Raw genomic sequence first — 27,122 nt, forward strand, 5'->3', positions numbered from 1 at the left:
GCGTTTATTGTCGTTTTAGAGCAGGTAATTGTTTTTAAAACTGTCAGTGACAGGGAATGGCGACTGATATGAATCACTGTCATCCAGTGGCGGTTATAACTGTTGTCTGCAAGCAAGAAAGACAGAAATGTCAAGGAAAAAGAAAGCCACAAGCCTGCCAGTTATTACAAAGACAGTCTCTTTGTTTACGCACGTGCGGTGAAAAATGACTGAATATAAACAGTGGAAGAATAGAAAGGCGAAGAAGAAGAAGAAGAAGAAGAAGAAGAAGAAGAAAAAAAAGGAAGAAGAAGAAGAAGAGAAAGTAAACGAGGAACCAATGGGGTACTCCTTAAACATCTCGTAAAAAATTGTGTTTGAATGGTACATAGAAAAAGACGACGAAATACGACAAAGAATAGGACGGAAAAGATTTTGTAGAAGACGAAAAAGACTTTGAAGAAGAAGAATACAATGTCGACGACGAATCAATAGCGTGTCGCTATCAAAGATCCATAAGAAATTCTGTTTAGATTTTACGTAGAAAAAGACGAACAAGACAAAGACACGGTCGAAGACTAATCAATAGCGTATTTCGTAAGTATCCAGTAAGAAATTCTGTGAGTATAATTCGGCGTAAATATTCTGAGTATTGTTTCTATGCTATATATATATATATATATATATATATATATATATATATATATATATATATATATATATATATATATATATATATATATATATATATATATATATACATATATATATATATATATACATATATATATATATATACATATTTACATATATATACATATTTACATATATATATACATATATATATACATATTTACATATATATATATACATATTTACATATATATACATATATATACATATGTATGTATATACATATATATACATATATATATACATATACAGTGATGATCATATTTATTGGCACGGTAAAATAAAAGTTAAATTTTGTCTAATAAATTCTAAAAAAGGGATTAAATTAAAGAAAATAACAAAGTATATTGTGTATTTTTAACTGGCCTTTCCGATGCAGCAATCGGATTTTAGAAAAAATAAATAACAAAGGAACAACAAACATAATTGCAAAAAAACCTTGTTCAAAATTATTGGCACGATTTATTTAATAATCAATTGTATAGCCTTTGGCCTTGATTACCTTCCTCAGTCGCTTTTCATAGTTTACAACCAAGTTGTTGCACTCTTCAGTAGTAATTTTAGCCCACTCTTCCTGACAATAATCCTCCAATTGAATAAGATTCTTAGGCTTCCTCTGCATTACCCTCAATTTTAATGTTCTCCATAAATTTTCAATTGGATTAAGGTCTGGGCTTTGTGATGGCCACTCCAAAACATTAATATGATTGTCCTCAAGCCATTTCTTAGTCAGTTTAGCCGAATGCTTTGGGTCATTATCTTGCATGAACCACCAACGACGACCAAGTGAGAGCTCTTTAGCAGAGTCTTTCAGGTTTTCATCCAATATTTTAACATAATCTTCCTTTTCTATGCTACCTGTGACCTTAACAAGTCGCCCTGGTCCAGATGTAGCAAAGGATCCCCAAAACATCAAACTGCCTCCACCGTGCTTCACTGTGGGTATGGTGTTCTTAGGCAGGAAAGCTTCGCCAGATTTTCTGTAAATATAAGACACTTTATTATGGCCAAATAACTCTATTTTCGTTTCGTCAGTTCATAGAACACGTTTCCAGAATGCAACATCTTTATCAATATGACGTTTTGCAAAGGCTAGCCTTGCTTTCAGGTGCATAGGCTTCAATAAGGGAGTCTTTCTCGGACGACATGCTTTTAAACCAGCTCTCTTCAAAACTCTACCAACTGTATGTCGAGATACATTCACTCCAGAGGTGCTCTGTTCATCAACAATCTCCCCAACAGAGATCCTTGGGTTTTGTTTTACTTGTCGAACAATTTTCCGTTCATCTCTTGGGGAAAGAATCCTTTTTCTCCCTCTACCCTCTAAACTCATAACGTGGCCTTGCGATTTGAACTTGTTTATTATGGCTCTAACAGTGGATTTGGGAAGGTTTAGCTTCTTTGAAATCTTATCATAGCCCTCCCCATTGGTATGGCATGCTACAACAAGCTTCCTGACGTCTTCGCTGTGTTCCTTAGTTTTAACCATGGCGATTGAAAATTATAATTTAGTCACTTATAATAGTTTAAATAAATCGCTATCTAAAAATTATCTGAAAAAAATTATTCACTGAATTAGCGTTAAACAAGCATAATATGGCTATAAAAAAGTTCAGAAAGCACGTAAACCGGAAATTGATTGATATTATACTGATACTAAAAGAAAAACAAATAATTTTGAACAAGGGTTTTTTGCAATTATGTTTGTTGATCCTTTGTTATTTATTTTTTCTAAAATCCGATTGCTGCATCGGAAAGGCCAGTTAAAAATACATAATATACTTTGTTATTTTCTTTAATTTAATCCCTTTTTAGAATTTATTAGACAAAATTTAACTTTTATTTTACCGTGCCAATAAATATGATCATCACTGTATATACATATATATACGCATATATATACATATATATACATATATATATGCATATATATACATATATATATGCATATATATATACATATATACATATATACATATATATATACATATATATACGCATGTATACATATATATACACATATATATACACACATATATATATGCACACATATATATATATGCACATATATACACACACACATATATATATGCACATATATACACACACACATATATATATGCACATATATACACACACATATATATATATATATATATATATATATATATATATATATATATATATATATATATATATACAGTCCTGGTCAAAATCTGCTTCATTCTTAACCTTAACCCTGATCTAATAATTATTTTTTTTAAAAATAAACATTTTCACCTGGTCAAAATGATAGGACCACTGATAATTTATCAAACAAAAGGCAATCATAAATTACTAAAAAGGGTATTGGTATTTAGTATAGCCTCCATTATTACGAAATACTTCAAAAATTCTCTTCGGCATGCTTGAGACTAAGTTTTTTATCAGTTGCGAAGGAATTTCATCCCATGTACTGAAAACTGAATCAGAAAGTTCCTTTATCGAATCATACTGGGTTCTATCATTGAACATTTCTTTTACCATCCATCCCCAAAGATTTTCAATGGGATTGAGGTCCGGAGAACATGTTGGATGATCTAACAATTCTATATTATTTGAAGAAAAGTATTATCGTGCTTGTCGAGAAAGGTTGTATTGCAACGTTGTCTTGCTGGAAAATCCAATTTCTTCCACACAGACGTGGACCTTCAGTCCTGATAGAAGCATTTTCAAGCATTGAAATGTACTTCAATGATATTTGTCGGCCTTTCACTACTTGCAACTTTAGGGTCTTAGCTGATAAGAAAGCACCCCAGATCATTAAAAACCCTCCTTCACTAAGCTGAGTTGAAAAAGTCTCTTTGGGCAAATTTTTATCATGCCAATAGTGTTGAAATTCACCTGGACCATCTAGGTTAAACTTTTTCTCACCCGAGAAAATTACATTTTCCCACTTCTCTTCATCCCAAGTCTGGTATTTGACGGCATATTTAAGTCGGTTAGTTTTGTTCTGTTCAAGAAGACGTGGTTTCTGCAGTCGCTTTAAATGATTGAAACCCTTCATTTTCAGATGCCTTCTGGTGGTTTTAGGACTACATTCTGCTGCTGTTTGGCTTTTCAATCGACTTGAGCTCATACTGGAGTTTTTTTTTAACTTCTTCTGATACGGCGATCCAGTGATGGGGTTATTTTTGTTTTGGTCGACCTGGGCTCTTTTTATGCCCATATTCATCTGTATTTCTTAAAAAAATTTGTGATGACCGTTTTGCTACGATTCTCTTCGTTTGCACTGAATCTATGGGAGAGTCCACCCCTATTAAGCTCAAAGATCCTTCCTCCCTCAAACTGTAATAATGGTTTCCTTTTTGCCATTTATAATGTAGTAAGGTGTTTTTTATCCACTAACAAGTTGCTTTTAGTAACATAGACAGCTTTTCGTATTCATTTTTTCAAAATTAGCCGATTTTATTAAAGTGGTCTTATCATTTTGACCAGATGAAAATGTTTTTTTTCTTTAATAATTATTAGATCAGGGTTAAGGTTTCGAATGAAGCTGATTTCATTTTTTGCATCATATTTTCCATTTTTACAATAGTTTCAACCATTTGTTTGATTAAAAATTCGATAATATGCGTAAACGCTTACTTTCTTAAGTGGTCTTATGATTTTGACTAGGACTATATATATATATATATATATATATATATATATATATATATAATGTGTGTGTGTGTATATGTATGTATATTAGAAGAGATTACTCTGAGGGATTAATATATTTAAAATCAATTAACCAATTGTAACGTACATATATCAATAAGAATTTACGCCATGTAAAATGACACAAATATTAAGCAACATGATTAACATTTCGGTAATCGAGCATATAAAAATATGGCGTAATGGAAAAATAAAAAGGTATTTGCAGCCTTTCTTCCAATTTCCGGATTTTAATCATGTCAAATCACGCGTCAATTCTTTTTGACGGATTGATTATTGCTATTTCTTCTGATGAGTTAAGGGCAAAATAGATTCACTGATTGATATAATAATTAATGATTGATTTTGCGCTAACAAAATAGATACTGTCAAGAATTGTATAAATCAACTGAATTAAAGGAATAAATTATAAGATGGTCAACATCATGAATTTTGGAATATAATTTTTTGTCATTTATTCACTATATTGCTCTGTAATTACATTGAGCTTCTTAAATAAGGATTGATATATATTATAAGAAAATATATTTCTAAAGAAATATATATATATATATATATATATATATATATATATATATATATATATATGTAAGTGACAGAGCGTATACATTCAAATGGTGGACATGTACTAACACTTTTTGTCTAAATCAATTAGCAAAGACTGATGGCATGCTGATGCTGCAACCAACCGTGATAAATATCAGTCAGTTTTCCTATCATAATCTCGTCAAAGTATTATCGTCCAATATCATTTAGCCAGCAAGATTCCATCAGTTGATTCTCTCCTAGCTGAGTTCACGCACCGTCATGCGGGGGCTGCACTTGCATATCAGGTGGACACAGCTAGTAGACTGTAGATAAATTGAAAACAAAAAAAAACTGAAGTCATTGATTATTAGCAAAAAAAAAAATTACTTTATTTATTAGTTGTTCAGCGTTTTTACAGTTGATCCGAGTCTTGAGCCGGCCCTACACTTCGTTACATTGACTTTCGATCAAACTATCACGCTTGATTCGGTATCAACTGAACTGGAAATATATTACACGTTTTCTTTCATAGTCTCCAATGCAATGGTATACGGATGAATTCTGTTATATTGTTTGATGAGTATAACTGGTTATCTCTACCTACATATAAAAAGCTTTTTTGTCTGTTTATGTGTCTGTCTATGTGTCACTGCGCATGAGCTTGTTCCCCATACTCTTCGAAACGGTCGAGATGATTTTTGTTTAAATTTCACACAAATGTACTTTGTGTCTGGGTATGTTCTTATATAGATTTTGTATCGGATTGCCCCCGATAAATACTTGAAATCGATAACCGATTAATTCCTATTAATGCAGGAACAATAAAAAGGTATTCACTGTAGTTGAAAATACCAACTCAAGTCACATCTCAATTTTCTCTCTGCTAAGATTATTCATTTTTCAAGTCCTCTAGCTAACTTAAATATTTTGGGATTTTTATTATTATAACGTTTTCTTTGTATGCCTTAAAGTGTCACCTTTACATTTCGATTGTTATGTCTAGACGTTGGAACCCAGACTTGAGTACAGTATTCCTCATAATGTAATATTAGTGCAATATATATATATATATATATATATATATGTGTGTGTGTGTGTGTGTGTGTGTGTGTGTGTGTGTGTGTGTGTAGCAGAGATTTAGAAGGCTATCATAATGCGAGGAATGAAATATGGTCGTTGTTGGTGAAGGGAGACGAAACAAGTGGCAATTTACAAATCAATAAGTACATACATATTTGTCTATATATACATATATTTATTCAGTTGTATTATGTACAAATGTCTTACTTATTATGTCTGCGACAATATCCATTATTAATTTCGGAAAAACTCCCTTTTCAAATGTGACAGATCGATTCAAAGCATGCTACATTTCATCTCCTTTCACCAACAACGACTATATTTCATTCCTCGCATTGTGATAGCCTTCTAAATCTTTACTACATACCTATCACACACAATGCTTCAAGCAAACTACATATCAATATATATATATATATATATATATATGTGTGTATATACATATGTATAATAAATACGTATTATATACGTTTGAAACCAAAAACAACGCATTATTACAAAATAAACAGACATTTATTTTGTTTGAAAATTATGTTGAAATTCATAAATATATTTCGAGGCAAAACCCCATCATCAGTATGTCATTCTTTTTTTTTGCCATGTTGTTGCTGGGGCAGAGAATCAGAAAGTAGAAGTCCGTTTGTTGTCTTTACGGTAGTTTTTTTTAAATCTCAGAACGGTGCGTTAGATCACGCGGGATTCACTTTAAGATTTCTTGTTCCTTAGAAGCGCCGGTTAAGTTTGAATAATATATATATATATATATATATATATATATATATATATATATATATATATATATATATATATATATATAAGCAGAAACCTCTCAAGAGCCCGTTGGGCCATCATCTCATCAGGAGAAATCGATAGCATTAAAATAATATTAATGACGAAAAAAAAAGAGTAATCGTGGATCTTTTATAAATTAAAGGTGCCAAAAAAGGACGATTAAAACCAATAATTTAGTTTAATAAAGCGTGTAAAAAGCGATTAAAATAGAAATGCGAGAGAAAAAAATGGGAAGGTGGTCAAAGTTCCCCGAAGAGATTTAACGCTTTTAACAATTCCTTCTGCCGGAACAAAGATGGTTTACGAATTGCGATAAAGATAGAATCTAAAATTTTTAAATGATTTTCAGAATTCGCTCTATAAAGTATTTCAAACCATTCTATTTTATCCTCATTCTCAACCAGATGTTGGCCAATAGCGGAGTCCAAAACTGTAGAGGAAGGGAGACTCACAGAACCCGCTCTACCCTGTCTAATCTTGGATGGAACGTGCTGGTTTATACGAGTCTACAAATGCAAGGAAGTCCGCCCGACATAACCAGCATCACACTGGCATTTAAATTGATAAATAATGTTACCATCTTGGATGTAAGGCAAACGATCCTTGCAAAAAGAAGGAAAAACGAAAGAAAACAGAGTAAAAACAATTAATTTTGTACCATTATCCCCTACGCCAATTTTAAGGAAACAGATCATTTTAAAAGGCCAAATATTTTAGGGGATTTAAAATCAGCAACTTAGTAACGCAACTTAGTAACGCTTTTATTGGCCACGGGGCCTTTGTCTGTAACAAAGCACATCTTAAAACCATTAAAGAATTTAAATCAAATTCTGATATTTATATGTGTGAAGCAGACAAAGGCGCCGAGCTGTAACAAAATACAAGCAGCAGCCATAAAGGGAACAACATTTATCCTTTAAAATTTATCGTCGAATACAAATTTAATCGGAATGAAATAAAGTGTTCGCTCTCAGAGGGGGAGGGGTCTCTTGATTCTTACAATTAACTAGAGTAAAATAAAAATTAAGAAAAGAATATCTTATACAGGGTTAAACAATAAAATTGTTGCCCTAGAAAAGACGACATAGTTCCATTTCCGTGTGATAGAAAACCGTTTTTTTTTTTTTTTTTTTTTTTTTTTTTCAGACCATCTAGTAGTTGGTCAGCTGTGTACAAATCTAAAGAGCTATAGGAACCTTCTATCATGTCTGAAAGTGACACAATGTTCAACGAGTGGGATGGGAGATGTGCCGCTGTACAACTCATGCTCTCTACCGATCCAAGTTATATCAACAGGACCATTGCCCAGGGTGTTGAAAAAAAAATTTCGGGTCACAGTTATGGTCGTTTGTGTGGTTTCAAGTCAGGGTCACATCATACCACTCCAAATATTCGAAGTCGGCTTGAAAGTTAACACCAAAGTGTACCTGAATGTGCTGAACAGTGTGCTCGCCTGGTGCAATCAAGTGACCTCTAGCAGACCCAGGTTTAACTTCAGAAGGAGAGCTACGACTTTGTGCCCTTCTGTCACTGCCCTTCTCCCTCGACTTGAGCACGCTAGACTACTTCGTTTAATCATACGGAGAGAACATCACCGACATGATCACCCACAACACCAAAGCCAGGCTGATCGCCGCTATCCGCTGAGTATTCGCCGAGCTCACGCCACCGCTTGCGGAAAAGGCATGCTCCCAGTTTCGGACCCGTATCTAGGCGGTGATTGAGGCTGAAAGTGGCTACTTAAAATAGATGTCAGCTCTACTACATAATCAAGTTACCTGAATTGATTTTTTTAATAAAAGTTTTAAAATAAAGCTGTAGTGGGTTTTTTTTTTCGGACGACAATTTTATCGTTCCACCCTGTTTATATATATATATATATATATATATATATATATATATATATATATATATATATATATATATATATATATATATATGTTGTTTGTTTTGGTTTTAGCGATATGTTTTGAATGAATTCAATTATTTACGAAAGCGCATTTTTACCTAAATGCGAGCTGGGAATAATTTTCCCTTTAACCAATTTGGAATCCCCACATGGGGAGCGGTATATATATTATTTTAAAATGTAATAATCCACTGACACGTGTTTCGTCGTCTACGACTCATCAGAGTGGCTGAATATAGCGGTGAATATATATATATATATATATATATATATATATATATATATATATATATATATATGATTAGTTTATTTTTTGGAAAAAGAATTCCAGCAGAGTGCTCAATTAAAAGGAAAATCCAAATTGTAAGAGCGTATTTATATTTTGTGTACATAAAGTTGTTAGTTGAGACAGATCATTGGTACCGTCGGTTTCAAGCCCGATAATAAGGCCCGTTTAAGGTATCCTTATCAAGCTCTCTTCAGCCAATATTCGTCTCCCGAAAAAATAAATAAATATATATATATATATATATATATATATATATATATATATATATATATATATATATATATATATATATATATATATACTCATGTTACATAGACTCCCATTACATTACAGCATTTGACTTTTGTACATGTGGAGGGTTGCATCTGCGCTGTGGGAGTTTACTAAATTACTTCACTTGGGGAAATAAAGTTAGGCTTGTTTTATCAAGTTACGGACTTATTGTTATAGCGGCGTAAAGCACATTCCCGCCAAGCAACCCCGCCATCTTATTTACCTTGTTCCACTTTCAAAGCATCGGGCGGCCATTGCTTTCAAGATAAAACAACACGGCGTTAATTCAATAATCTCTCCGCAGGATAATGCCGGCAAATTTATGCCGGTGGTCTAATTACCTTCAACTGTCATAACTGAGATAGTGTTGTGTTAGCTTGGGTTAATTCAGTTACCTAGCAAACTGTCGGGTCGCTCTCTCCGCCTCCTACTAGCGAGCTGTTTCAAGTGCGAACGGATCGAATTTAGAATTGGCTGTAAAACAACCGTGTTTCTCTGAAAAGCATCCAATAAATTTCAATTTAATGTTGACGGCTCTTTTTGTACATTTCGATTTCGTTTTACTTTGGAATTTTTCGTTTATTTTTTTTAATGTTTACGGACGATAACTTTGACGGCATAAATACGAATGGATACATTAACATTCCGAAATTAATCATATAAAATAATTTGTATGATTTTGGATTTTTCGGACTACTGCTCTCGTCCTGAGTGTTATTTTCTGCAATGCTTCGATCCATGTAACCTCCGACCTTCTTCATGTGTATCTTGTCGAACTCGGGAATCTTTTTGTAGAACTGAGAAATCTGCACCGAATTTCGTACGCAACTCCTTGTTTAATCCACGAGAGTAAAATGCTCTTGTTCCGTCATCCACGACTGGGTAGAAGTCTTATATATTCGTAATTCTATCCTTAGTATCGCCTGCACTAAAGATTGAATCTTCAACCACCATAAGAATATTAATTTTACAACTGAATTTTACCAAGTATTTATCCACTAGGCCACGCATCCTTGCGTTTTATTATTTTCATTCCGCCATAATGGATCAGAGGAGATTGCAAATTAGATTGTTATGATAGCTGAGCATATACATACATGACTTGAAAGTTTCATATCTCTGTTGCAGATATTGACTCTATGAGAGCAACTCCTGTCATGGACGTGCGTCAAAAGCAAAGACACGTCATTGAATTCTTAACAGAATGCATTAACAATAGTGGTGACTATGTAGACAAATAAATTCTGGAGTACAAAAAATCGCTCGTTTTAATGCTACCACTTCTATTTTCGTAGTTCTTAAAAAATGTAAAGCAAAAAATAGGAGGCTTTATTTTTAGTAGCGCCCTCTTTTAGCATTACTGGTAGATTAAAACGAATAAATATTTATGATTTTATTATTACTTCCAGCAGTGAATTGTTTTGTTTTAAACGAACTCAGTTTAAAATGCCAATTAAATTTTTGGCATCGGAAAATAGGCCAATTTTTTTCCCATTCTGATACTGATTCCGATACCCCTAAAAATTCCGATATTTTCGATTCCTGATTTCTATTCCGATTAATTGTCCTGACACTATATATATATATATATATATATATATATATATATATATATACATCCCATTCCAACATCCACTTATCGTCTTACGATATTTCAAGTTTTTTTGTTTTTTTTAAGGACATTCTTTTGGTCCTTTTTATCTCGAAATATTGAGACTTCCACATACCGATTACACCAAACAGTTGACTCATATTTAATTATTTGTATTGCGATTATCTTGAAAATAAATGGATATACTTAGTTGAAAAAGAAAATAAAATAAATAAATAAAATTCTTTCGTTTGTCCATTTTTTTCATACGTCACGCCAATACAACGGCCAGTTCCCTGCATTACTATAGCCTTCTTATACCCTTCCAAATTTATATATATATATATATATATATATATATATATATATATATAGTAATTTATGAAATATATATGGCGATTAAGCTACACTGAATATTCGGCGTTTCATCCACTCTAGGATTCCTCAGGCTTATGCGCGAATTCTGTGGTTGTTTATCGTTTTTATATGGTCCTCTTCTATTGAGGATTTAGTTAGCCAATCAGCTTTCTAGTATCCACCGCGCCCCTTCCTATCAGCCTATGGGCATGCATTTTATCGGACAAAGGATCTGTTTTAAAACTAGGTTAGTGTTTTTTTTTTTTATTGTAAGTTTATATATAAATATATATGTGTACATACATATATGCACATATATATACATATATAGACATATATGTGTGATCGTTTATGTATATTCATGTTTATTTAATTCATTTATTTGTTTATTTTCTATTGTTTTTGTTAGTTTTAAAACTATTTTATCGCTATCCTAGAGTAAATTTTATTTTGTGAACACAGTTATTTGCTATTTCTCTTCTACAGTTTAATAGATGTTGGGGTTCTTTAAAGTACAGGATAGCAAATTTTTCATGAAGGCATAATCTACATGGGTCGTCTAGATGCCTACACGTGGTAGCTTGTCTTATTATTTTCCATTCGACTACCGGCGAATGTCCGCTTTCTTTGAGTTCCCAGTATTTATTCGCTAGTGTTGTTTTTATACGGTGTTTTTTATTGTTGAATGTACTTTTGTGGTCATACTCTAGGATAGCGATACAAAATAGTTTTAAAATTTTAAATAGCATTAACGACGAATAAATGCAATTCGGCTTTGTTTTAAAAATAAAAGCCAATACCATGTCAGAATTGGCAATCAATTACAAGAAAACATTGGCGAAAATAATTTAGAAAGATGTACTCTTGTAATATACGCCCCACTCCCAAGTGTATGTTTTTTACATTTTGCAAAATATATGCGGACATTACACGGGGGTTCACCGAAATTTAAACTTTTTTTTTTAAAGAGCATTAAATCTCTAAAAAATATATATATCAGTCATGATGGATTGGTCCATTAACTGAGACCAAAAAAGTGTAGTGTAGCATCAGATCAGATACTACACTTTGATCTTGGCCCGACGGCCAAGAAAGAAAAAAATAAAACAGTTCTTTTTTCTACCAGTAATTTTATTGAAATCGGGGAATATCTTATAATCGTCCCATCAATAATATACATATATTTATAATTATTACTATAATATTTTTAAATACCTACAGACACTAGTATTTCATCCTCTCGGGAAGCATTAATTCAGTGTGTCACGATTACATCCGGTGGAGAGATTCGAACCTGGTTATATAGCCATCTCGGACTCCATTAACAAGGAACAAACCCAGACGGCAAACTTCTACCGCGAGAAATGTCGTTAAAATTAAAACATGTAATTTTATATGTCGAGATGTCCGTCAAATGTGATTCGATGATTTTAACATCATGATTTGCGCATGCGAGGTTAAGTGACCGACTTTCATTTCAACTGTAAAGTGGTCAACAATAAGAACCGAGTTCTTAAAAGGGCTGACATAATTATTACTATATTATATTTTTTTTAAATAACTACAGACACTAGTGTGCATATGAATTTGCTTAACATTTCTTTTCTCTGAAGAGGAAAATTTGGCAATCTTTGAAACTCCACGGAATCAGGATTAATTATCTTTGTTTGAGGTATTCTGTCGAAAAATAAACGTTACATGTAAATTTTAATTTACGGTTTTCATTTATGCTTCTTATATATATATATATATATATATATATATATATATATATATATATATATGTATATATATATATATATATATTCAATATTTTGACCGCAGAGATTCCCTTCTGGACCAAAGTATCGTAGGTTTGTAATTACTACATACTAATTCATTACGTCTTAGCACTATATTATGCAGTTTTTGACACGATTTTAGACACATTAAGTTATTATAATAAAATGTTACATTGCATCATAGGAGCAACACCATCACAATCGCAACATCTATAGAGGAAGGAGCCCCTATTTTTCTCTATAATTATTTAGTCCTCTCACTGCTACCAGTTGATACCGGAATCTATTGTACATTTTCTTGCGATACTTACATTGCACCCATCGTAACTGGGTTTTGGCTATATATATATATTTATATATATATATATATATATATATATATATATATATATATATGTATGTATGTATGTATAAAAGCAAATAGTTAATAAAACAATTTAAAAAACACTTTGAAAAAGAGTTAAAAACTTTTAATTTGAAAAGGAAACACAAAATAAGTGGATAGTCCTTTATCCGCGGAGTTCCGAAGAAATACTTCCCTTCTCATCAGAGGGTAGCATTTAGCAAAATGCGGGATCGGATTTTGCTTGGAAAGTATTTGATGAAAAGTATTTGATGAAAAGTATTTGATGAAAGTATTTGATGAAATGATGATCTTACTTGATAACAAAAAGTGAAGCAGAGGGAATAGGGCGAAGAAAAAGGTGATTTCACGTGAATTGATAGTCTGGTAAAAGGTAAAGTATCCAATGATATTTATATATATATATATTATATATATATGTGTGTGTATAATTTATATATATATATATATATATATCTGTGTAGTGTATATGTATAAATTTATATGCATATATATATATATATATATAAATGTATATGCATATATATATATACATATATATACATACATATCAATATGCATATACATTTATATATATAAATGTATATGCATATATACATATCTATTTGCATATACATTTACACACACACACATATATATGTGTATAGGCATATATATATATATATATATATATATATATATATATTGATTAAAATAAGAAATGTGATCCTTTTGCTTTAAACGAAGTAGTTTTAGTAACATTTTATACGGTAAAGTTCTTCAAATATTTATTTAACTCGTTATTAAAATGCATATAATGTTTCCGTCTGAAAATGTAAATTCAACCCACATCTTGGGTAGATTCTCGTTAAACGTTTGGACTCCGATAGACACTACCGACTCTGTCATGTGTCATGCGAGTTATGAAAAAAGTTACAAAATAATGACTTCATGACGGGGCTGTCTCATATTTAAAAAAGATGGCCAAAAAGACAGATAAATATAATAATTTATTTATTTCTACAGTTCATTCTTTTTTTTTTAATAAAACAGAACGACTGCTTTCCCTGTTATGAGCAAGGCAATATTTAGTTGAGATGCCATTAGAAATGGATTCATATAATGGTCGCAAGTGTAATGGCGACTCTACGATCGAGAGTTTAATATGATACAGAGAAAAGTGTTTTGTATTTTCAATTGAGGAGTATGGACCTTCTGATTTCCGTCAATTCTTTTGCGTTCAACATTGGAAAAGGTTATTCATCTTTTATGGACACTTTAGGTCAAGTTGAATATTGAAAAAGTTTTTTGTTTTGTCCAATATTTTGGCATCGTCTTTTAATATCTTTCAATTCCACATATCGCTTTTATATCGCACTTTCACACATCTTGGTGTTATTTACTGCCGAACGATGGTATGTGCGCTGTTTTCTGCTTCATTTGTTCCAGCTCGTTTGACTCGTTGATCTAGTGGTCTCTGTTAATTTACTGTTGTGATACCTTATTGTAATACAGCTTCTTGTTCGAATAGCTTATTTCATTTCAAGATTGTTGGATTCTCTTGCTGCTTATTGTTTTTCTTCTTACCTAAATATTTCGTCCGTTCAAGACTAAAATCAATAAGCATCTCCTGTCGTTTTGAAAACGCCCCCAACAACAACAACAACAACAACAACAACAAAACGAAAACAACATCAACAACATCATATTTTCAAAAAGAGGAACACATCAATTTTTTAGTTGGAAAAGTTGAATTTTTATCACTAGAAAATGCTGTGAATAGCAAAAAAAACACACATGTATACATACATATTCATGTACGTACACACACACACACACACACACACACACACACACACACACATATATATATATATATATATATATATATAAGAACAAACAGTTAATAAAACATGTTAAAAAACACTTTGAAATGAGTTAAAAACATATTTAATCTGAAAAGGAAACACTAGATAAATGGATAGTCCTTAATCCGCGGATTTTCGAAGAAATACTTTCCTTCTCATCAGAGGGTAGGAATTAGCAACATGCGGGATCGGATTTTGCATACAAAAGTATTTGATGAAACAACAAGTCAAAGATCTTACTTGATAACAAAAAAGTGAAGCAGAGGGAATATGGTGAAGAAAAAGGTGATTACACGTGAATGGATTGTCTGGTGGAAGATAAATAATCCAGTGACGGTAAAATCCAAATATATAACTTCAAGAAAATTAATTGAATTTCCATTAGCACAAGTAAAATCCAAGGAAATCCCGTAATTGGAAGATGGTCCAAAATAACCCAAAGGCAGAAATCCATGAAATAATTCACAAAAATGTGTACAAGGGAAAAAGGAAAAAATTCCAATAATATTAATAAAAGAAAAATAATTTTTTTTATTTTATATATATATATATATATATATATATATATATATATATATATATATATATATATATATATATATATATATATATATATATAGCTTCATGGCGTTGAAACACAGGTTCATGTTAGATCGCTGAAGTTGAGCCTGGTCAGTAACAAATGGTGACCATTTGGAAATATCAGGTGCTGTATGTAGGAGGACCTTTACATCTTCTTGCAAGAACTGCAAGAGCCTAACATTGTCATCTCCGCTGACAGGGATATACAAATGACTCAGACGCGCAATTGGATATTCCCTTGGTAGTTTATCCTGCCTAGGATAAATGCCGTACAACAAACAATGTTTTGTCTTCACGATGATCATTGTTTTGTTGTTGTTATCTTCCTACATTAAGTAGCTTCATGCGTTGTCTCAAGCAATCTCCATGAAATAGCTGTTCTTATCTGCTTCATGTCAAACATCGATTTTCAGCCAGAAATTTGGCTGTCAACGAGTCAAAGTTCAACGATTTGACCTTTGAAAATCTACCAAACTCCTCCGCCAATTTTGGGTCTAAACACTTGAAATTTTAGATGTAGGTTACTTGGACATGAATCAAACTTTTGGATTTGAGCCCAAAACAATAAATTTTAAGGGGTCAAAATTGGGGTCAACGTTAAAAGAAATTGATATCTACGGTCTCTACCAAATTACTCAGCCAATTTTTCATCTAAACATTTGAAATTTTATATAAAGTGTATTCAGAAAGAGGGCAGGCTTTTAGTCGGTTTTTGCCCGAAGATGTGGCTGCGAAGGGGTCAAAGTTAAAAGAATTTACCTTTGCGGTTTCTAGCAAACTATTCAGCCTATTTTGGGTTTAAACATTTGAAATTTTAGAGAAAGAGTATTCAGACATGCAGCAAGCTTTTTCATCAGTTTTGGGGCAAAACTTTGTCTGCCAAGAGGTCAAACTTGAAAGAGTTGACCTTTGCAGACTCTACCAAACTTCCCCGCTAATTTTGGGTCTAAACGCTTGAAACTTTAGATGTAGCTTACCTGGAAATGAGTCAAACTTTTAAACCTATATATGCATACACATATGCACATAAATTTATGAACAGTACATACGAAATCTTCATAAATTAAAATATCATATTTAAGCGTATTTTTCGACCGGGCTACGCCGGGCGTCCCTATTGGCTTAGATAAATACTTTTGCAGTTTTAACAAAAGAGCTACAATAATATCAGGGCGTCTCCATTTACGAAGAATATCCACAGAATGCCGAAATCAATATATTACATATGAAAAGAGTCAATTGTGGAATTTCCACAGGTCCCGCTAGTAATAATTAATTACAAATAATGAGAGGTGACGTGGTTAACGACGTTTCGCGACACAGGCTGACGCCTTGGGTGTTCCAAGTTCAAATCACTTTCATTTTAGGATGTTGGTAAAAAGAAATCGGAGATTTTAAATGTAAATATTTCCTTTATGTCCGTTTAACTTATAATGTACACATACAGACACCGTCAGGTCTTGGGAAATGTTTTCAGTTTCTTAGTTTCACATTAGCGTTGCACTAAAAAATATTTACATATTAATGTGATAGCGTGTGTGTTATTTTATGTGTCACGCTTATATACGGGTCGTTTAATTTTTATAGACTTCCATTTCTTGTCATAAATGATTTTACCAAGAATTCTTCATAACTTTTGGTTTCGGTTTCGATTATGGCTGAAGGAACTCAAGTGTTATATATATATATATATATATATATATATATATATATATATATATATATATATATATATATATATATCATAAGTTCTTTTTTATTTCGGTTTCGGTTCAAGCTAATGCACCCAAGTAATATGGATATATATATATTTTTTTTTTATTTTTGAAATCACAACTTTATAATATATAAAAATCGATAGAACATTAACTATAATAATATATACGAAATCTGCAAGAATTAAAATATCATATTTAAGCGTACTTTACGACTGGGCTTTACCGGGGGTTCGTTCTAGCTTAGATAAATACTTTTGCAGTTTTAACAAAAAAGCTGCAATAATATCCGAGCGTCTTCATTTACAATGAACATCTACAGAATTCTAACATCAGTTTATTACATATAAATGAGTCCCCTGTGGAATTTTCACAGGTCCCGTTAACCTATATATTAATACGATAATTTTACCAGGAACTTAATGTATATCCTTTTAAAATCTCCTATTTCTTTTTACTCAAAAAGTTAAAGAGCTACAAAGACGAGAGCATTACCATTAAAACGAGCTATATTTTGTGCTCCAGTTTTTTTTTTTTCGACATAATCTCACCAATCTTAATGCAATTTTTTTTTTTTCGCCATCGATAAACGATGACTGTGAATGGGCGTCCGGAGCGCGCTTTGTCTTACGAAGGTTGCTCCAAAAAAATAAAGCCTCATCTTTTTTAACTGGAAGAGTGGAAGAGCTACGAATTCAGGGGTGATACTATTAAAACGAGCGACCTTTTGTATTCCGAAATTTATTTTTCTACATACTCACCACCATTCTCAATGTAATTTTATCAAAGAATTAAATGATGCATCTCTGCTTTTGATGCACGTCCATGACAGGGATTGCTGTCTTAGAAACTCATAGCGTAAATATCTGGAACAGATAGATGAAACAGTCAGGTAATGAATGCATATGTTCAGTCATGATAACAATGCAATTTTCAATCCCCTCTTATCCATTCACGCGCAATAAAAATAGGAGGCATTACTTTTGGAATGCCCTTCGTATTACTTTTTCAGATTCAAAATTACATTTAACTACAGTGAAATTTAAACAAACGAACACTTGAAAGACGACTGCATTTATGTGCATGTGTGTGTGTGGACACACGTACTTTATATGTAAATTTGTGTAAACGTACTAGGCGAAATTTGTAAGTAAATCCCGTTCTTATCCACAACCTAACTTTACTTCGAGTCGGCATTTTCCGGCATGGTTACGTAAGCAGCCGACAAAAGCCGAGGTGAAAACTACTAAAGACGATTATGCCAAAACTCTGGAAATAAAACTGTTAAACAAGAAAATAGTTAGCGTAAATGCAATTTTAAAAACACACAAACCTTTTTAAAAGAAAAGTATATAAAACTTTTTTTTCTAGAATACTTGTAAAATAATAATTTTTTTTACAACAAAAACATCGAAACAACAGTGAAAGATTTTTTTTAGTTTAAAGAAAATTATTTTCGTTCCAGAAAATTATATAATTTTTTTTTTTAAAGTAACTTTTTATTTTTACTTCCGACGAGAAAAATAGCAGACAAATCCTTTTTACGAGGAAAATATGGCAACAGCTGTAAAAATGAATTGTCTTCTTTTTTAAATAAACATTTATTTTTGTTTTCGCTAAATTAATTTTGGAGGGACGGCAATGTTTTTTGTAATTTTTTAAAATTGAAATATGTTTTCTGTTAATATTTGTTTTTGCTAACTCTCTAGGGGGCCCTTTTTTATTTCACACAGCCTGCTGTAATGAATTTTCTATTAAAGCAAACATTTTTGTTGCTGTTGCCATGACTTTCAAAATTTCATTGAAACATGTCGTCTGCTGACAACTGATTGCTGATTGGCTAATCGCGTCAGCATCTTCTAGCTGCTTTGCGGAATATACCGGCAAGATGTCGACTCAGATTCTGGATAAGTAACGTATATTCTTCTACTTCCGTAGCTGATTTACATAAAGAACGAGAGAGAAAGTGAGGGAGGAGAAAGAGAAGGAGAGAGTGAAGGAATAATAATAATAATAATAATAATAATAAGAAGAAGAAGAAGAAGAAGAAGAAGAAGAAGAAGAAGAAGAAGAACGATAACAACAAACAACAAAATGGCTGCTTCATTTTCTGAATTACTTTTCCTCTTTATTTTGAACTTTATCTTCAAAATAACATTTGATTTCGTTTTGTGTCTAATTAAAATTAGCAAAAAGACTTTACATTGCCCGAGGTCCAAAGAGGATCAACGAATATTTAATATTTCCAATATTTTCATTGTCAGGGAAACCGGTGAAATCACACAGTTTTCAATCAAATCGATTGATTTTCTGTTCTAGTCTGGGACATACTGCCCTGCTCCAGGAGGAAACTCCACATACATCCCCGCAGTGACGTAATCATATTGTAGTCTACATTAATTATGTTTATATGCAATAGCTTGAATTAAAGATTAAAATGCAAAAACCAAATATCATAGTTCAATTGTGATCTTCTATTTAGATCACAATTGAACTATGATACTTGACTTTTGCATTTTAATCTTTAATTCATTTCGAATGCGCCCCTGCTGTTGATTTTTATACGCCGGGTCCCTCTGTTTGTGCGATGATAAAGATCCTCAAGTGCACCTGTGATGTTGGGCTATATAAGGAGGTTTTGGTCAAAATTTGACTCTCCCTTCTTTAATCGAGCTTTTTCGATTATCGATTTCCGATAGTAATCGGAAGCATTCGGGTACAGAACCTATCTAAGAACACTCCCAGACACAGACAAGTCTATTTGTGTGAAAGTTTAAAAAAATAAACCCAACCGTTTCGGAGTCCACACACACACACACACACACACACACACACACACACACACACACACACACACACACACACACACACACACACACAAGTAAACATAATGCAAAAATAAAATGGTAACCGCCATTGGCAGAAATGCTCCCCGAAAACGTTAATATAAACAACACAACGTTTCTGTGTAGTTTACTTGACATAAGTATATCTTCATACTGGTATAAATTTCTACTCACAGATTGGTTACTGTTGTAGTAAACACTAACCATATATATATATATATATATATATATATATATATATATATATATATATTCAGAAAGTTTAGATGAGATAAGTCATCGGTACCGTCGGTTTCAATTTTAATAAGACGGAACTGTTATATATCCCCATATCAAGCTCTTTCAGCCGTTCCATCTTATCTATTTATAACCGGAAGTAGAAACATACACATACATTACAAGATCTACTCATGTCCTCTATCAAATATTATATATTACGAGGTATAATTTGCCCGACGGACCTTTTCGCTAAATAAATTAAAAAAATAAATTAATTAATTAATTAATAAAATAATAATGATAATGTTGTTCATCAAATTCTGTCTGTGTTTGTTTACAATATCACATCAGCTGATATTTGCGTTTGATGCTGAATGTCATGGAAATGTCTCTTTTGATTAATGTCTTAAAATATGGAAATGAAAAAAAAATGATTTGCGGCGATTTTAAACGGCACCTCTTCATTTTTTTCGTAAATTGAATTCATTAATAAGAAAAAATAAAATAAAACGGTGAGGTACACTCGGGATTCAACAGAGGGGCCATTAGATCTGTAGTCGAATACTCTACAACTTTCTTTTTAGAGGAGGAAGAAATGATTTGCTTAGAATTGAATCTCGATTGATTCTTTAAGAATTATCTCTCTTGGCCGGTGCACCGTAAAATATTCCTCTGTGAAAATTCTTTTTTTTTTTTATCTACAAGAAGGAAACACTATTTTTAAGATCGGATTTTTTCGATTTTCGATACTTATCGGATGAATTGCTGTACAAAACATAGCTAAGAACACAGATATACTCATTACGTTTGCGTGAAATGTGCAAAAGACACGCTCAACCGTTTTGGAATCTATGAGGAAAGAACTCACACGCTCACAAATTGACTTTTATATAATAGTAGAGATGGAAATAGAGATATATGATAGATAGATAGATAGATAGATAGATATTGTCATGTTCCCATCTACATATTAAAAGTACAAACATGTAGACTAAGTCCCGTTCAAATCTAATATTATGTGTTAAACTCAAAATATATGGATCACGCAGTCGGATCAAGTAAGAATGCAAGAAACCTTTGACTTCGATCAAGTTTTATTACGCATAAAAATAAAGAATAAAATAATTAAAACAAAAACGTATTTTCACACCATTTTGTGTGTGCTATTCATTTTCTTTTGTAATGGCGTCACTTGGCTGAGATCGCATAAACAAAAAATAATCCAAAATAGAAAAAAAAACAAAAAAAAAAACACCTTCCCGAAACAATCATTGCAACGTCCTGTATTCTTTCTTCTCGTACTGTTAAGTGCAAATCATTACGAGATGCTAATAAAACAGACTGTTTTTGCCTGTGTTTGCATCGTTTTCGTTTATCGTGTCTATTATTAACGATGAACTAGTTTCTCCTATTGGCAGCCATTTGGGTTCTATTTGCTCCGTTCATAAGTCATAATAACGTACAGGTTTCTCCTTCTTTTCCTTAAGGGCGGATCGAAGTAAGATTTTGCTTGTCTGTCACCAATAATCGTCGTCAATGATCCATGTAGTCCAAGGTCCTCTCTCAAACATTAATTCATACACAAACGCACAGGCACGCGCACATATATTCATATATATATAGTGAAAGTTTTGTAAATATATATGGCAATTAAGCTACATAGAGATTTCAACGTTTCATTGTCATGAGGATTTGTCAGGGTGCAGCATAACGAATTTTTACAAGTATTAAATGATATATATATATATATATATATATATATATATATATGTGTGTGTGTGTGTGTGTGTGTGTGTGCGTGTGTGAGTGTGTGTGTTTGTGTGTGTGTGAGAGAGAGGTTAATAAGACACAATAAAAAAAAATTAAATGTAAACATCCACAATAATAAAAATCAAAAAGAATAATACATAATCTAATAAAAGTAAAAAAAACAAAACTAAAACCTATAGTTGTATAAAGAAGTCTCAAACAAAATTGTGTAACAACCTCTGTTATTTACCAAGCCAACAGTGATACATTCGAGTATATTATGGTCATGAATGCTCCTTCGTTAATACATACTATAATGATAAGATATCACTTGCCTTATATTACAGAGAACTAATAGTTAATAACCTAACACCCATTGTAAACTGGGGAATTAAAAAAAAACAAAAAACTAGAAGTTATCAATCTTTAAATTTCCCCAGCTTTCTGTGCCTTAATGAAAAACTGTTTATTACGAATTTTTGGATAGAGATAGGCTCCTAAATAAAAAAACAAACAAACAAAAGGTATCGATTAATTGCAAGCACTATTATTATTCCTTTCATCTTTTTCTTTAGATATATATATATATAGTCGTCCACATGCAGTACTGTTTCGTTGTATCGTAACTGATCAGTGCGGCTGGACATACACCTTTTTCCAGTCGTGCATCGAACCTACAACCATCGTGTTGACAGTCGGCAGCTCTAACCATCGGACCAAGAATCAGTGCCCGTAAATATTTCTCCTCAAATGTCTGTTAAATTAGCATTTGCCCGTCGCACAGTGCTCAAGCTGTCAGTTTGTTTACAAACAAACCGTGGGCTTCGCTTAATCGCTTAAATACGCGTCGGGTGAAAATATATTTACAAAGTGCTCAACCCAAATATGTATTTATTTTCTTCTTTTTTTCTTCTTTCTTTTTGACATATATTAAATGCCGTTAGCGTATTTTATTTTTAAAGTATCACGTGACGTGACTTCCTGATTAATTTTGTGCTGGGAAATTCTTTAAAATTTTCATTACTGACTCTACTTTGTAAAAGCAATATCCCCTAAACAATTATTTGAATCCACTCTAGTTAGTTCTGTAATTATGGATTTTCATATGGAAAGTCGATTTATACAAGTATTAAATCTGCAATATATTGAATTTAGTTGGTATTTTTAGGAATTTAAACTTCATTTTAGAAAGTTGTTTTATAGTAATTTTTATAGAATACTCAAAGCTTCTTCACCTTATATACACGAAGGCTTTGTTCCCCCCGAATGGATCATAGTGGATTGAAAATTACATTTTTTTGATAACTGAACATGCATTCATGAGCTATATATATAAATTCACATTCATACTGCTTCAATTACTGTTTAAAGTACTGTGTCTTACACGTGTTTCATTAAATGGCATAAACTAAACAAATCATTAGAGACTTTATATCAGTTCATCAAAGAAGAAAATTAAAGTTAAATTTTGATGACGACTCCTGTTGCATTAATACATTTTAAGGTTTTGCTCGGGTTAATAATTTCTTGATACGGCTTATCAATCTATGTGAACTTATTTATAATAGCGAACCTAGTTATTCCGCATGTCATAATCTTATGGAAATACAGTGCTTTAGCTACAGCGTATTGTTTTTCCGATAAAATTACATAACTTACATATGGTATTTTTTGTTCTGGTTATGAAGTAATCCGGACGGTTCAACCCTTGAGTGCACAGCTCAACGCATCGGACGACACAGGTTATGGTTCGAAGTCGGGTCGAAAGTCAACACCAAAGTGTACATTAATGTGCCAGAGAGTGGAGTGATCCCCTGGTGTAATCAGATGGCCACTGGCAGACCTCGGTGCCGAACTACTCCGTATTCGCCGAACTCCCGCCGGAGCTTCATGAAAAAGCATGGCCCCAGTCCCGAACCCGTATCGAGACAATGATTGACGCTGAAGGCGGTTACATTGAATAGATGTCAGATCTACTACGTAATCAAGTTACCTGAATTGATTTTTTCGATAAAAGTTTTAAAATAAAGCTGTAGTGTTGCTTTCTTTAAGACGACAGTTTTATCGTTCCACCCTGTAATTAGAAAGTTGCTTTACGCCAAGTTTAACGGCTTATTATAAATTCTCATAAAGACCCGATCTCCGTTTTTAAGGGATTAATTATATTTTCTATAAATGTTTATTTTTAATATCTACAAACATTACTGTTTCAGAATTACACAATCTCTAGTGTAGAATATGGTAATCATTGCCGATCGAAGGATTCGAACCCCGTATACCAGCGATATATTTCCCCTGTTAAAAAAAAACGTTTTGTATACAATAAATCAAACGATACATCCTTTTTATTAAGTTTGGACCTTTACTACAGTAAATAATAGCTAAGTATAAAATAAGTCTAAAAATTAACACGTTTACTCATTCATGGGTGACGTAACAAGGATAACCTATCCCCATGCGTTAAATAAAATATTCAGTTCGAAAATCGCTATAGTTTCAGGTATTCAACATAAAGAGTCCAGAGTTCGAAGAAGGTCGAATGTTATATCAGCCGAATGTTTTTAAAAATTACAAGATGAGAATTTATTTTATTATTTTGCCGTAAGAAATAATTTTTTTAGTATTACGTATATTTCTTGTGTTGTTTTTCGATATGACATAATAGAAAGTCAAACGGACGAAGCAACCAAATAGACAAACCTTTCCCACCCAACTGTGCTGATAGAGTTTTTAATATTTGCATCTAATTGTTCCATACTTATAACGCTCCTCTTTTCTTTTGAAACTAATGCACTTTTCCTCATTTATTTGGACGCCCTACATAACTGGCAAAGCTACCTCGGCCTTGAAACTCTACTTAATATCCGATGGCTAACTGATGCGGTCCTCTTCCTGTGTTTTGTTTTTCAGCAACAGTTATAACAATATATATTATGTATTTATATATCTATATATCTATATCTGTGTGTATATATGCCTCTCTCTCTCTCTCTCTCTCTCTCTCTCTCTCTCTCTCTCTAGAGTCGCCAACCTAATGGGTTCTGAACTGTCATCTAAGCTTCAGCCTCTGTCCCATCGACGAAATGTAGCATCCCTCTACCTGTTCTACAAGTACCGAAGAACTGCAAGCACTTGTACCCCTTCGACGTAAATACCCCGGGTAAACCCGGCAAGCAGCAAAATCCCACCCCTTCACAGTTGAGATCCCTAGATGTAAGAGAGCCTTCTACTCCAGTAGTTTCTTCCCCAGAACCGCTGGACTTTGGAATTCCCTTACGGGTTCCTGCTTCCCCAACGGTACTGACATGCAGAAGTTCAAGTGTAACGTGAACCGACATCTTGCTGCCCAACTCACCATATAGTACTCCTGTAGCTTATGTCCCTGATAGTAGCCCCCTACATCAAAGTGGCAATGTGCGTTGTTTGGGTTGAAAATGTTATATATATATATATATATATATATATATATATATATATATATATATATATATATATATATATATATATATATGAATAAAAGTATGAGATATGTATATATGCCTGTGCATGCTTATATGTGCGTAAGTTTTCTCAAGAGATTTAACCTTGGTTGTTTCTAATTTTACCGTCCAGGCACTGGCGTAAACAACAACAACAACAACAACAACAACAACAATAATAATAATAATAATAATAATAATAATAATAATACAAATTGTAATTAATTTAATTTTTTTATGCGGATTGTATTCGGAAGTCGTTCCAACATGTCAAACGAAGGTCGTTCCAAAAGTAAAGCCTCCTATTTTTTTAAACTCCAAAAGTTAAAAAGCTACGAAGACGAAAGTGGTGCCATAAAAACGAGCGACCTCTTATGTTCCAGAATTTATTTCTCTACATAGTAACCATCATTCTCAATGCACTTGTACCAAGAATTCAATGCCGCATGTCTGCTTCTGACGCACGTCTATGACAGGGATTGCTTTTTTTTTTAGCGTCACACATCCGCAACAATGAGATAAAACTTTCGCGTCATAAATGCATCAGTTCAGTCATGATGACAATGCAATTTGCAGTGTCCTTTGATTCTTTCAGATAGAATAAAAAATAGGAGGCATTACTTTTAGGGCGTCTCTTGAATAAAAATTAGATTTGTCGCAGTTCACAACCGGGAATGCATACTTATGTTTCTATTCGCATCGGAAAAAGAAAAGGTTGGATTATTTTATTTACGGACAAAATATTAGTTATCTATTATATAAATCTCACCTGTCTGTTTAAATATGTATATATGTATGTATGTATGTATGTATGCATGTATGTATGTATGTATGCATGTATGTATGTATGCATGTATGTATGTATGTATGTATGCATGTATGTATGCATGTATGCATGTATGTATGTATGCATGTATGCATGTATGTATGTATGTCTGCCTAAAACTTTCGACAGAGGCGACGGATTTTCACGAGATCGGTATCGTTTTTAATCTTGACAATTATCGAAAAAATTGGCCAAAAAACATTCATTCCTTCTCAACTGGACAGGTTTCTACAATAATTATTGCGGGCCATTTTTGCAAGTCATCGTATGTTGGATTGACTTTGCCTAATTTTAACGTTCCGAACTTCCGGTCGCGTCATGGAGTAGGGGTAAAACATCACTTTTTTTTCACTTTCTTTTCCGCGTCACGAGTTCGAGCCTGCCTGCCTGCCTACTACCACATTTTTTTTCTTCAACGCACACCTCCACACACCCGGGCAATGCCGGACACCCATGCTATTTCTTAATAAAATATTCGTTACGTTTTAAGTCTTTAAGGTTTTAAACAATGGCTTTTTCAT

At 32.6% G+C, this 27,122-nt stretch overlaps 1 long non-coding RNA gene across 1 annotated transcript in view; it reads left to right on the plus strand.

Annotated features, from left to right (window-relative positions):
* LOC145261246 (uncharacterized) overlaps nucleotides 1-27,122 on the plus strand; it is a 367,304-nt gene that overhangs the window by 220,843 nt on the left and 119,339 nt on the right. The window lies entirely within an intron of this gene.

Source organism: Euprymna scolopes, chromosome 37 (genome assembly GCF_053919585.1).
Source record: "Euprymna scolopes isolate OS-2025 chromosome 37, ASM5391958v1, whole genome shotgun sequence".
Classification (NCBI taxonomy): domain Eukaryota; kingdom Metazoa; phylum Mollusca; class Cephalopoda; order Sepiida; family Sepiolidae; genus Euprymna; species Euprymna scolopes.